Source organism: Sparus aurata, chromosome 12 (assembly GCF_900880675.1).
Source record: "Sparus aurata chromosome 12, fSpaAur1.1, whole genome shotgun sequence".
In the NCBI taxonomy this organism is placed as follows: Eukaryota; Metazoa; Chordata; class Actinopteri; order Spariformes; family Sparidae; genus Sparus; species Sparus aurata.
In genome coordinates, this window is record NC_044198.1 from 5698581 (window position 1) to 5713234 (window position 14654).

Genomic DNA, 14654 nt, shown 5'->3' on the forward strand with positions numbered 1-14654 from the left:
TTGTAAAGATTAAAGAATCCTTACAATATTATTAATGAACTGATGAGTAGTCTTAAAATAAGCATGGCATCAATTATGCAGGTTGAGCTAGTTGTAAGTTAGTAAATGTTGAACATATGCACCAAAGATGGTACTTTAATCCATCCCACTCTCAGCCAATGACATACAAATTACACTTTGAAAATACACGCTATTGTCCATTTTGCCAGTTAAATGGCAGATAATCTGGAAGCAAAGTGCAGCGCAAAGTTCAAAGAGGTGGTATTTAGACTCTGAATTAGTCATGAGTGTGTTTTGGCCAGAACATAAATCAAACCAGTCTCAGTGTCATTTCCCAGAGCCAGGTTGTACTATGTAGAAACTGGGGGGATCTGATGAAATACCAGGCGAAGTAACATAGTGGTGCTAGCATACACCTTCATGGCATCTGAACTGTGTTTTTCTTTTTCCCCCAAATCTCTTGGATATAAATAAGGAGTCAAAGAGCACAGAGTGTGGATTTATCTTCATTCTCGCCTACTGGAACAACCCATGAGTTTGCCGAAATCCACTGTAATGTACTCTAACGTTCTTATTTACTGCTGATTGGAGGAGAAATATGCTTTACTTAAGGTCAAGCTTACACAGAAGATGGAGTGCTATTTGCCTCTGCATTTTTATGTGTGTCTGTAACAGTGATGGGAATAACGGCGTTAAAATAAATGGCGTTACTAACGGTGTTACTTTTTTACATTAGCTTATAGGATCACTAATGTGAGCTTGATGACTAAACAAGCAAGCGGTTACTGTCAGCAAACATCAGCTAGACTATGTTAACCACCTTGATACCAGATTCGCTGTCATCAAGCTGGCCACAGTTTGTCTCAGAGATTGACCCTGACACTGGTCTTCTTCACTTGGAGAACAGTAGATAGCGGCCAAAAAACACTTACATTGTTGACATAAAATATGATCCAGATATTTCTATAGATTTCAGTCAAATATTTTATGCCTAAGTGATATTTATGACTGTAATCTGTAACTGTATGATAAAAACTGTATGATAAAACTTTTTCATCTCACATCTTTGAATGTGACGCCCCAGATAGCAGTCAGCTAAGAGGTGGCTTTGCCCTCAAGTCAAAAGTTAGAGAGCCAAAGCCATATCCCTTTGGCTCAACTTAATGGAATCTTATTTTGGAAAAACTTTGGATGGTAGTGAATGGAGAGAAACAAATAATGTTTTGATCCGGTTTGACTTGTGCCAAGAACCACACATATGATGTTTGTCGACAAACATTTTTTAAGAATGTACGGAAATTAAAGAACTAAGGAAAAATGGGCTTGGCTAGTCGCTACGTCATCATATCCAAAAAGCCACTTCCGGGTGCAGTGCTGTGTCCCGTGTTGTAATAACCGAAACGATGTTAACAAAACCATCTCTTATTACCGATTTCCCCTTGATGAAAAAGAGAAGAAGAGATGGCTGAAGTTGATACGGTAAGTTGGATCTCAAATGATGAACAATAATAACAATAATAACAGACTAGCGGTTACTAGCTAGCCAAACATTACTAGCTAGGTACTACTAGCAAGTGCTAGCTTTGTTTCTTTTACCAGCACTTCGAAGTGCTTTCAAGGTTATCTTTATCCTTCTTGAACTGCTACCAGTAATCAGTGTTGTGCCTGAACGCGTTCAGTGAACGATTGTTCATGAACTCGTTCATATTTTGGGCGAACGTGAACTGAACATACTGTATTCTGCCTGCTGAACGTTATTGTGAACGTGTTCATTCTGGCGTTTATGAACGGCGCTCTCTCACAGTTTAACTTCATTCAAGAGAGTGCCAGATTTCCACACAGCCTTCCAGGCGAAAACCCGGTTAAAACACACCGTGAACAGGCCTTAATATGTGCGGAAAATCACATCTGGCAACACCAGCCACCACAGAGTCACACTGCTGCATGCGTCATCAACATGCTAAGCATGGAGACAAAACAAATGAAGGCAGCAGCACTACCTCAGACTCTGCCTTCACCATTAATACAGCATCTTCGTATGATTACTTAAAACAGTTTCATGAAAAGGTCAGTGATGATCCAGGTAGAAAAAATCTGACATTTTTATGTAAACTTTGCTCACCGGGTTTCAAAAGCAACTCCGTACATCAACAACGTCAACAGCAAACCTGAAACGGCACATTGAACTAAAGCACCCGGCTAGCCTTTGAAGGTATGTGCGAGTGAATAAAAAATCAAAAGACACGGCAACAGCGAGCCAAAACAGATCCTCTACCACCCAAATCTGGCAGTAATGTTGCATGTATGCTAAGGAAGACAGCCAGTGTCTGTGCTGCATAGAAAATCATTAGACTTTGAATTGAGACTGACTTTGACTCTAGTAGACCTAGCTAAACAACACATCTGATAATAGAAGTTGGTTCTGCAAGTTGGAGGGAGCCTGAGATGTAAGATGTTAACAGTGATGTGCATGAACTAGTTCAAAAGAAGTGAACAAGTTTATTTTTCTATGAACTTTGAACTGAACTTAACATATTTTAACTAAAGAACTTGAACTAGTTCAGATTTTGTGACATTCTGAATTGATGCTTAGGTCCTGATGACATGTTTACAAAATAGGGTTACTGCCTTAGTTGTGATGAATGAAAAAGGTGTACACATAATATCAACAACAATTTGAGATAGTGATAGATAGTGATAGGGCAACTGATAATGGAGAGGATTCATTTTAAAGGATAACAGAAATATTCACTCCCACAGTTTTTCCTCTGTATCTAAACAAAACTGTTAATGAACTGAACATGAACTAGTTCAAAACTGAATTGTGAACTATGACCATGAATTTATTCTTTTTCTTTTGTATGAACTGAACTTTGAACTAGTTCATGTGAAGTGTGAACTTGCACAACACTGGATGTTAAATGCCACTTAGTTATTCTATTTTTTATTTTTGCAGGCATGACAAGTTCACCCCCAACTACAACTCGAGGGTCTCTGGGTGGCATTTTCCCGATGGCAAAGCAGCTGGGCCAACACAGTTTGCGTGGAATGCTGGAAAAGCTTTCCCCAACCACATCCCCACCAAATGTAAAAAAGGAATGGTCCCTAGCTACACAGACCCCTGGCACCTCAAGTGTCGTGGTGTTTCAAGTAGAGAATGATATGCTGAGAAAAGAAAATGACCAATTGAAACGTGAATTAGAGAAACAAAAACAAACATTTTCATTTAGTCAAATATCCTCCCACCCTGATAAAGTCAATTACTACACTGGCTTGCCAGATGCTGCCACTGTCCTCTTTTTGGAAGCCCTTCTCTCCAAATTTGATCTCCAGTATCACTTTGATTGGAATGTCCCAAATTATGCCCCTTATCGATCAGCTACTCCTGACTTTGATGAAGCTCCGACTAAATTGTGGCATCCTAGACTTTGCAACAAGGTTTAATTGCTGCCGTGCCACAGTCACCAACATCTTCACCACCATCAGCAGTGCACTGTATGACATTTTGTATGTTGGCATGATGGAAAACAACATCCCCTCCAGAGTCAAGAACCAAACATCCCTGCCAGTTTGCTTTCAGCCATTTCCCGACTGTCGGATTGTGCTTGACTGCACTGAAGTGGCCGTCTCCAACACAGAAAGATTGGACACCCAGAGTCATCTGTACAGTCATTACAAAGGACGCACCACACTTAAAGCTCTGATCGGTGTGGCTCCAAATGGACTTATAACCTTCCCCAGTGACCTATATGGTGGAAGTACCTCGGACAAGGCGATAACAGCTGACTGCGGAGTACTCTAACAGCTACAACCAGGCGACACGGTGATGGCAGACAAGGGATTCACTATTCGTGACATTTTGCCTGAGGGAGTTTCACTGAACATCCCAACGTTCCTTGTCAATGGACAATTCACAGTGTAGGAAGTTAACCACAACAGACTTGTTGCCAGTGCAAGGATCCATGTGGAGCGTTCCATACAACGTCTGAAAACCTTTGACATTTTGACCTACATCCCATATCAGTATAAGAAGCATGCCAACAAGATCCTAAAAGTATGTTTTTGTCTTACAAATTTACAGAAGCCCATTCTCTGTGAAATAGCATGAATTGTCTGTCACAACATTTCCAAGTGTCCTTGCTTAAAGCATTAGAACAATGGTAAAAGTGAAAATCCTTAAAAATAAAAGTCATTGTTTTACTCATGTCTTACTTATGCCTATATTTTTGTCTGTCACATCAAAATCATTCAGTTTAAGCCACCATGAGTTGGATGAATAATTGAGGGAACTACTTGGACATACACTTTGACAGGCTAGATGCAAAACAAGCTGAACTAGCAGACAAAAATTAGTCTTCACACAGTTGCTCCCACTCCCAGTCAGTTTATTGTTAACTGTGAATACAAACATTTCCATTTGATTCCTCTTGATACAACTGCCTGGTTCAAACCAAGTGCAACAAACTATGGAAGACCACACAGTAGAAAAAATATAAATGGTAGCAGAATGAAATCCTGCACTAGAACAGGTCATGAATGCAGGGTCAATACACCAACCATTTTACATTTCTGACAGAATGCGAGGAAGGGAACAATCCTTATAAAATGTTTCTAGAATGTTAATGTTGTTAGCCCATGCTGGGTCTTTATGGATGAGCAGGATTACAAGGTCAAGAGGAGTCCACACCACAAGATGACAACTGTTGGCTCCTGTCAGGTGCAGATTGCCCTGAATCTGATGCCAGTGGTTGTGGGTTTGCTTGAGCTTCAGTAAGCCAGTGACTTCATCCAGTTCTAGAAAAAAGTCCTTTCTCTCCGCTGCCTGCAGGTTGGTTTTGGTTCGTGCTGAATGGGGACATTTCGCCTCAATGACTAAGTCATCAGCCACCGTCCCATCTGGAGAGCCACTGAGCAGGCCGCTGTCTGAAAGGAACACTCCCCTCTCCTGGATGGTCACGCCAGTGAGCTCCATGTATTCCTGCTTTGCCTTTGGCTAATGGAGGATTCCCCAATTACAAGCCTGGGGGCAGGGAAAGAAAAAGGTGTAATCTTGAAGACTATCCCTGCATTCCGTATCACATACGTCCATACTGAACAACACAAAAGTGGTGGCTTTGCATACTACAAAATCTGACTGGATGTAGTATGCATTCCTATACTCTAGGCATAACATTGACATAGTAGTATTATTAATTATTTGTATATTCATGTTTTTATTTAGTCTTTTCTAATACATACAATTATATGTATGGACGTATGCTTCAATTTAAATCACTTAGTGCCCACCACTTACATGAGATCCTTGGTTGAGGTTGTATTGGCCAAGCAGGGTTTTGAATAACGAAGGAGGGTAAGAGTTCCGCTTCACTGCTGCCAACTACAAACCGAAGTTGCTGGCTGTGATTCTCTTATGGCGATATGCCATCCTGTTAAAGAAAAACCATAACAGTTAACCTCATGCCACTTGCAACACAGGTGCATTTTGTCCATATAGCACACAGGGATGTTTCCAGCACTAATTGAGAGAAAGGTAGTCAATGCTGTGTACACCTGAAATCAATAAAGACCATCTTTGTATGTATCATTACCATAAGGCATTCTTAGTTTGCCCAACTGTGGCTCTCCCAATGGCTTCTTTCTCTTGTGGGCTGACAGAAAGCGATGAAAGCACATACAGAGCTGTGTCCTCTGCATTGCCATAACCTGGGCTGGTCACTACCCCATCAAAGGTCTTGATAGGGACGGTCTAAATTTGAAGTAAAACAGACAAATATCATGAACTCGACAGAAAATGTTGTTCAGTAAGACATGGACCACATATGTTTTTTGGCAACACAGTACAAACAAAATACATTCAAAGTGTGAACAGTTTGATGTCTGATTTGCAATGGTTTATATCTATGGGTATGTCAAATTGAATTTATCATCAGTGGAAAATGGAGTGTGGTGGGATAACTCAATCAAACTTAGCTAATGATTTAATGTAGTGTACTTGTCATATCTCTGATATAGCAGGACGTGACAAATCAAAATTACAAAGGACAGAAGACAAACCTGAGGTGTTTCTGGTGCCAAAATCCAACCCAGACCTGTAAAATGGCCCAGCTGTGCCAAGGAGTTCAGTGTCCATTCTCTTTCCTCCTGGGTGACAGGTAGTTTAGTTCCAGCTGAAATAATAGCATAAAAGGGTTAATAAAATAGATTACAGTGTTCTCACTTGAAACCATCTCCTATCTCACATAACTGCTGTCAGTAACATCACCATTCATTTATAACACTAAAGCCAGACAGGGCTTAGCTTTTAGTATTCAAAGAGAACTTAGGTTAGGATCATGATTTTTCTGTAATAATAAAACTGCAATCATGATTGATAACTCTGAATTAATGTAAGTACTGACCTTGAGATGTGGAAGGTGCAATCACAGACACCCTCTTCGCTGTGACCTCATCTGTTTTGGGTGCCGGGGCCCTCTTCCACACACACTCGACATCCGTGCGGGTTAAATTGTTTTCAGCCCAAATCAGCAGGGCTGCTACATGGTGACACTTGGCCCTCCCGATAGCACTAGAACAGGTACTTGCCTTGACCTCCTGTCCCTCAACGTGTACCTGAGTGAAAACAACTTAGCTAGCTAACCCTCATCAAACCCTAAGACAGCTAAAGGACAATCAGCAATGCACAGCCTGTGTTTACATTAGATAGCTAGCGCTAGCTTCCAACCCTAAATTCACTAACCTGTCTAGTTCAGGGTTTCCGCTTGAAAATATTGGCAACCGGACAACGTGACCGGCAGTAGGGGTGGTGAAAAAAATCGATTATTGATTAATCGCGATTATAATATTGACGATTATGATTCGATTATTACATTTCCAAAAATCGATTTAAAAAAACAATATTGTATTTTTTTTTTTTTAAATAGTAATACAAACTGGAGTCCTCCTCTTACTGGCTTCCGCTACATGGTCCACAGTCTGGAGCCAAGATATGTTATTCCATCCCGGAGCTTTTTCACACTTAAATCGATTCCAAATCTTTACAAGGAGACAAGCCTTTCCGTGCAAGTGTCCCTCAACTCTGCTCACAGGGTAGCAATAACCTGCGATGCCTCGACATCCAGAGCTACAGTCTCATATGAGACCGTTACAGCTCATTATGTCAGCAGTTAATGGAAGCTAATGTCCTACGTACTTCAGACGAAAGCTATGGATGATAGCCACACAAGCACAAATATGTGTGAGTTTCTCAAAGCAATGGCAGACGAGTGGGGAATAGACAGACACGCCCTGGTTCTCGTCACCAACAATGCTTCTAACATGAGTCTGGCTGCTGAGCTTGGCAGCTTTCTTTTAACAGTGAAACACTACATTTAAAACAAATTAGAAAATAATAATTTTGATATTACAGTTATGCTATACAATATTGAAGGTGCTGTGAGGTGTTACTCAAAAGATAAGTAAAATAATTCAGCAGCTGACTGATGTTAAATGGAAGATCAATAATCGATTTGTAATCAAATCGAGACTTCAATAATTGGAATCGAATCAAATCGGGAAATTGCACCGATTAACCACCCCTAACCGCCAGGTTTTCAATTTACTGGACAAATCTTTGAAATTCTGGTAATACCTATCTGAATTTATTGAGCTTAAAATTATAAATGATGTGCAGGATATATAAGAATGATATCAAAGCATGTACATTTATAATCCTTTTTTATTGAAAAGTATAGGCTGTATAAAATAAAATGTATGCCGTCAATTGACTCACGTGCGTAACTTCTAAAATAAATATTGCACAATGCGTTCTTTTAACATGAACATAAAGAAACTGAAGGCCTGTTCTCAGATAAAACTATTATTAGTACCTTTTCTGTGCCAAGTTAGCAGCCATGGTGGGGGCCTTTGTTGAGCGAGACTAGATGATATTTTACTTTATTGACTTAAAAGTATCTTCCACTTCAATGTCAACTTTATTTTAACACCATGACAAATGAGCGTGATTGTATTGATTTATTTGCTTTCCAGATCATGACTGGATTCTGATAAGAGAAGCAGTAGAAGTACAGCCCACCTGACAGAAGAAAACAGAGGGTCGGTCCCCACAAGGACCACAAACACATGCACATCCATTTCCATTTCCTCACATTTAACACAGACTTACATTAATTTCCTGGAGCTGTATTCTTAACCTAACTCTTGCCCTTACCTTAACTCAAGTCTTTGGCCCAAACTTTAATGATTTATGCCATGTGGTCCAGCATTTTGGTCCCTGTGAAGCTGGCAGACCCCAGACTGTAAGAGGGTTCCCAGTTTCGAGACCTCACAAATTAGGAAAACAAGAACACACACGCACACACAGAGGACTTTATTATTAACCTCATCTGTCTAGGTCTCTGTATTGCATTTTGACTGTGGAAAAACCTGGTGAGTAGTGACATCTACTGGTGGTACAAGTCATGTGCAACCTCTAGTAATATACAGTAATGGAAGAAGGACCTGCTTCCTCCAAATTCTGTTTATTAGATCCAAATATTGAATCAAACTTGTAGCATGAGTGGCAATAGTAATATTGGAAGCATACAATTCAATTTACTACACAGGATGCATTTTACTATATTCTGGTTACAATGGGAACTATGAATTATGGTTCACAACACACTAAAAACACTGTATGAATATTTTGATGCCACTTACGGTTGGCTTGTTCAAATGAATGATCTTTGTCTTTGTATGCACACTTTAGGTGACCTATCAACAGCAGGGTGAATTTTACCTATCCAAGTAGGGATTAGTTAGTACTACATTATTTGTATCAGTTCAACCAACTAATTTATCTGTATCCGTTTCCATACTTGAAACAGGTGGTCCTTAAACCAAATGTTGCCAGGAATAGCCAGACTGTAGCTGTGAACTAACCACTACCATTAATTATTAATGAGAACATTATTTACAGGACAGCCCGAGAACTGGTCTTCAGATCGGTGTTTTTGATCACAAGCTTAAAAGGCAGAGAACCATTTGCAAGTTTTAAAGTTGTTTTGCAACACTTCACTCTGCTTCTGTACCCTATGAAGTATTTTCCTCATCACAAGTACGGATATTGACTCATTTTAGTAGAACTATCCTCGTACTTGTAAAAAGTAGGTTACCTGTACGGATACTTGTTTAAGTCACGTTCTTAACCCAGCACACTGACAAAAATCACATGCATGTTCTGAATACCAAAAAATATTCTTATGAACTTAAAAACATAAACTACACAAAAAACATGGACATATGAATGGAAAGAGCGCTCTATTAACTGACGCCTGGAAATCATACGTCCTGTACTCAGCTATGTTCTGTCCACCCGAGTGTCGCAGTGTTGTTCTCCTTTTACTACAGCCAGGCTCTGAAGTGCAAGCGTTTCGCACATACATACATTTTAAGCAGATGCTGACCACAGCTTCTCCAGTTAATACACAGCTAATCAAAACATGTGCAGCAACAGATCATATCAGCTGTCACTAATTAACATTGATTCCATATGTAACTTGATTACAGGCCAAACGTGTCTGTTGTCACTGTGCTCACTGCACACCATGACATCTCTCAGAATAGTGATATCAGATAACTGAACTTATAATAAGTAATTGCAGTAATGTAAGTTAGTTTTTGTTTTAGTTTTATGGTGATATTTGTTATAATTTGTGCCGAATATACCAACAGTGTTCTGAGTCAAAATTAACTTGATGGGGAATCCCACACAGCATGTTCACACAGGAAGTGTTTCAGCTGTGTTTCTGAGTTGTCCATCACTGTGTCTGATAGAAGAGATAGGCTTCTGTGTGAATCAAGGATCAAGGCATCAGGAGTTGCTGACAGAACTTTCTCACTTATTTTTAAAAAAAGAACAGAAATAGAAAAAAGTCTCAAAAGCGTGCTTTACTTAAAGAGGACCAGTGTTCTGTAAGCTTATCTGGGTGAATTGCTAGATCTCTATAGTGCACCAAACAGCTTTGCACTGCTAAACCAGAATTGTTTCAGTTCATCAACCAAAAAAAACCTCCCCACAGGTAATTTGCAGTTCTGCCTTTTTTAGTTGCCACAGCATCACCACTGACATTTAGATGAATTCAGACTACCCAACAGGAGTGAAGTTACACTGGCACACTTCATATGATAACAAAGTTACCAAAACTCTGCTGTTCTCACTTTAGCTTGATTTGCTTCTCTGCCCACACTAAGACTTACTACAATGTAGTTTTAGCCCTATCAAACAGGACATGAAATGTTTTATACTCCCAAGTGTTCTCTTGGAACTTGCAAGAGCTCATTTATGCTAAAGTCACGCATGAAAAAATACAAAGCCACAAGCGGTGAAACTTCAGTGAGGCAGAAAGTGAAACCTGCAACCTGCTTTTTCCATGTAAATGGTGGTACAATTAAAAAGTTTCCGTTCTGTTAGTCCGTTGGCAATCGTACTGCATGTGTGAGTAGGTGTATGTGTAGGTGTGTGTGGTTTTGAAGTTATCAGACCAGGGATAGGCTTTATTGCCCCTCAAGAATGCTTCCTGTGTGGTAAAGGTTTCAAATTGTAACAGAAACATGTTTCAGCTTATATAACGTTCTATCATTATAATTTAAAAAATGTTTTGCAACTCTCATCATGAGGGTCTTCTGTGCTTGCACCGCGTTTCATTCACTGAATGAAACACTTCTGTTACGGGCTGTGCTGTAGTCAGACGGAGGAGGTCGGGATGGATTGCATGCAGAATACAAAGTCCAGGAATGTCCCACAAGGATTCCAGCTATCACATCAGGAGTGTGTTTAGGATTATGAAAATGAAACACTTAGATTAAGGTTAAAAAAAGATGTTTTCAGTTTGTGAAACAGGCATCGCATTTTATATATGGCATTAACTGGTGAGGTTATTCATTATGGACTTGGATCAGGAAGTCATTTAAAAACACCACATCTCTTCTTCCATTTGCTCCTCTGAAACTGTAAAGCATGTATCACACAGACAAAATACAGGAGCTGATATTTACACTTTATATGAAAATCTTAGGGTTAAATGACCCACCACTGTTTTGTTTTATTAAATACTAAATAAGTTGCTTCTTTCCATCTGATTTTGAAATCTTGTGTAAGTATGGTGACTGATCCTTTTTGAGAGAAGTGATTATTATCCTGATAGATCGGTTTCTGCTATTCATAAGGTAATGTCTGTAAAATGTGTATTTAAGGAATAGGTATCATAGTTTTAGATAGTGAATATCTGCAGTATGGGAGCTGCCTCTGTCATCCTGTATATATTGCATGCTGTCAGACTGCGGTTTCAAACAGTTGTGCGCTTTGAGCAAGTGAAAAATGAGAGAGAGAAAGGCCTCTTCCTGTTTCTCAGAGTCTGACACCGTCTCTGTATATCGAGGGCAGTGAATAAGCTGAAGTAACACATGTGGTTATTAATCATATTTCACAACAACTGTGCAGTATTTTGTCAGAGTGTCACTGACAGCCTGTGAGAACCTTACTCCTCTTGGTATCTTTGCTTGTATTCAATTAATGACATATAACTGCACTGTACCATATCTACTCTCAAGACCCGACACAGTGGCTCATTCTAAGAACTGTATTTGTTACATAATTTTAACATTGACATTTAAATTTCAAAGTAAAAGTCCTGGTGCACTATATAATTTTGGAGCGCTGCTATCCAGATGTTTCTAATGTAAAAAAGAGTTCCGCCCTTCCCTCAGTGTAATTATAAAGAACCACACACACACACACACACACACTGCTCCGAGTATTTAAGGCCTGATAATAACAGTGCAGCATCAGAATCTGCTCCCTCTATTATTACTGCTGCTGCCCAGTAATGACGACAAATAAAGAGGTGATGAACCACTGGTGGAAATGTGTGCATTTCTGAGGTACTTCTATCTATTTGATTATTTTTCATATTATAATACTTTGCATGTGTTCTTGAACCAGGCTACATGTCAGGGAGGAATATGTACATGTATACTTAATAGTAACTTTGCACACGTATTTATATCCTGCACAAACTGCTAACATCTCAGTCTCAAAGCGAGTCTGCAACTTGAAAACTGGAAAGAAGAAATATCACAATTAGGGCTGTCAAATGATTAATTTTTAATATTTCAATTAATCGCAATTTGTCCATAGTTAACTTGCGATTAATCGCAAATTAATCACAATTTTTTTGGCACATTTTTGGGTTAGGGTTAGGCAAATATGCTTGCTTTATGAAAATGTTTATTCAATACTTTAAATCATGCAGGAAAATAAAAGGCTCAAAAAATATCCCCTTACCCTAAATGGGATCAAAACATGGTGATGTCAGCTTTTGGCGAGGGGGGAGGGGGGGGGGGGGGGGGGGGGGGGGGGGCGGTGGGCTCTCTGCATCTGCCATGTGTTTGGCTTGCAAATGATATTTGAGACTCAACGTACTTCAATGGTAACTCATTTCATGTCGACAGTACGTGCAGATAACTTTTGTCCTATCGACCGAACCATCTGGCAGTGTTTTGAAAGTGAATTTGCCGTTCATAAGTCCTTTCTCAATTTCCTCTCGCTTTTGCTTTTCAGTCCACAGTGTTTTTCCCGAACCACCAACCCTGCTTCTTCTTCTTCTGATTCCTTTTCTTATTCTTCTGCCACCCTCTGGATCAAGACTACAGGTGCCATTGACTGCCGTATATCATACAATGAATGTTTTTTTTTTTTTACACCGAGCGTTAATTGCGCATTAAAAACAAAACGGAGTTAAGAGGATGTTGCGTTAACGCGTTATTAACGCGCTAACTTTGACAGCCCTAATCACAATCCTTCTCCTAGAAAGAAAAAAGTATGATTCATGAGCAAAAAGAAGCCCCATTTACTCAATTCAATACACACAGGTGTATTCCTGCTATAAATACACTTTTGGTTTGGTATATGGTGGCTAATGTTGGCCACTTTTCTGACATCTGCCAGTAAGTGAATTTGAGTGTTTCTAGCCCAGTGTGATAATTTAAAAATGTTTCGAATACAAATTAACTTGAATCAAGTGATCATAAATTATCTTAGTCTTTGTTTCATAACATTGACAACAGGTTTAAAATTCTTGAAATAGACAGAGTAGTATAGCAGGCAAGCAGACATATTGGCCAACCCGGTATCAAGCCAAACCCATGGATCTAATGGGGTTACCATAAGGGGTACCTGGATAGAGCATCAGAGGCTGAGCCCAGTTCATTCCAATAAAAGCTGCTCAGTGGCGCATGAAGCCAACAAAGCTTGACTTCTCAATTCTAAAATTGTGGGGCCCATAGAGCATGCGCATAAGAGACCTCCGCTGGCCAAGACATTTAACTTCCTGTGTGGCTTTCTGCTAACCTATATGGGGATAAAATGATTTCAACGTGCAGCTCCTCTACAGATGTTACTGGACTGAATGGATCAAATTCTGAAAATAGTAATTTCCTAAGGGGTTGTAAGAATCAAAAATCTATCCAGTGTTTACAGCGGCTTCTTTAACAATGTTAGATCCTAGGGAAAAAATACTTTTAGGCCCTCATGCATCATATACTCTGCCAACCTGCGATGGTCCCTTATGTGGTCGAGATAGTAACAACAAACATGTATATACATTTTCAGAATAAAGGCACCAAAACTACATTACATTACCATAAAGAGTGTGGTTTGTCTTAAAAGAACTGCTTCCTTAAAACAATCATCACTACTTGGTTAGGTTTAGGAAAAGATCATGGCTTCGCTTGAAATAACTACTTCCTGAAAACAGTCACCACTGACTATTGGTCTCTCATGGGACTCTTCCTGGTTGCCAGGGTGAAGGTCCCATGGATAATTCCCCCAGCAGCTCATTGTTCTTCCTTGTCATAATTCAAAGAAACAACACTTCATTGAGTTGGATGTGTAATGCTTATAGAAAGCTTATGTAGCCTTGAGCTGCTAGCCTCAAGCAGGAGGAGGTCTCTGTCTGTCTGTCTGTCTGTCTACTTTAGCATATTTTAACGATACTTCTGTTTAGCTCTAAGCAAAGTTTTGAATACGAGACCTTTCCTCACATTGAAGCATTTTTATACTGTGGTGTTTTTTTCATTGTACACTACAGTCTTTTAGGAACATGCCACCATGAATGTTTTAGCCAAAAGACAAAAATAAATAGTTCAGTTGCTAAATTACAAATCTGGAGTTGACAATTTAAGAATCTCAGTGGAGATGAAGGAAAGATGGGAGGTTAGAAAAATAACAAGAGGAAGCTGGTGAGGGGTAAAGTAAGGAAAGAGAAAAGGAGCGTGGGCAGGAGAGGAGGATTTCAATGTAGAGGGTTTGAGGAAGAGGAGGAATGGAAGCAGTTAGGATGGGAGGGCAGTGATGGCAGGACCGTTATTAAAGCTTCCACTAATAAAGGCTCTACATCCCATTGAGGAGCAGAGATAAACACATTGCGCTGAACCTCAGGAGTCATGTGTGTTTCACGCACACACACTGTTGTCTTATCCTTTTGTTTGTTTCACATGTTTTTGATACTGCTATCATGCCTTTGTATTATGATAGCTACTGTAGCTATGGTGGATAATACAGAGCTGGAAGATGTGAGCCTTTTCTTTTCTCTCACACCATGTTTATGTTCCTAAATCAT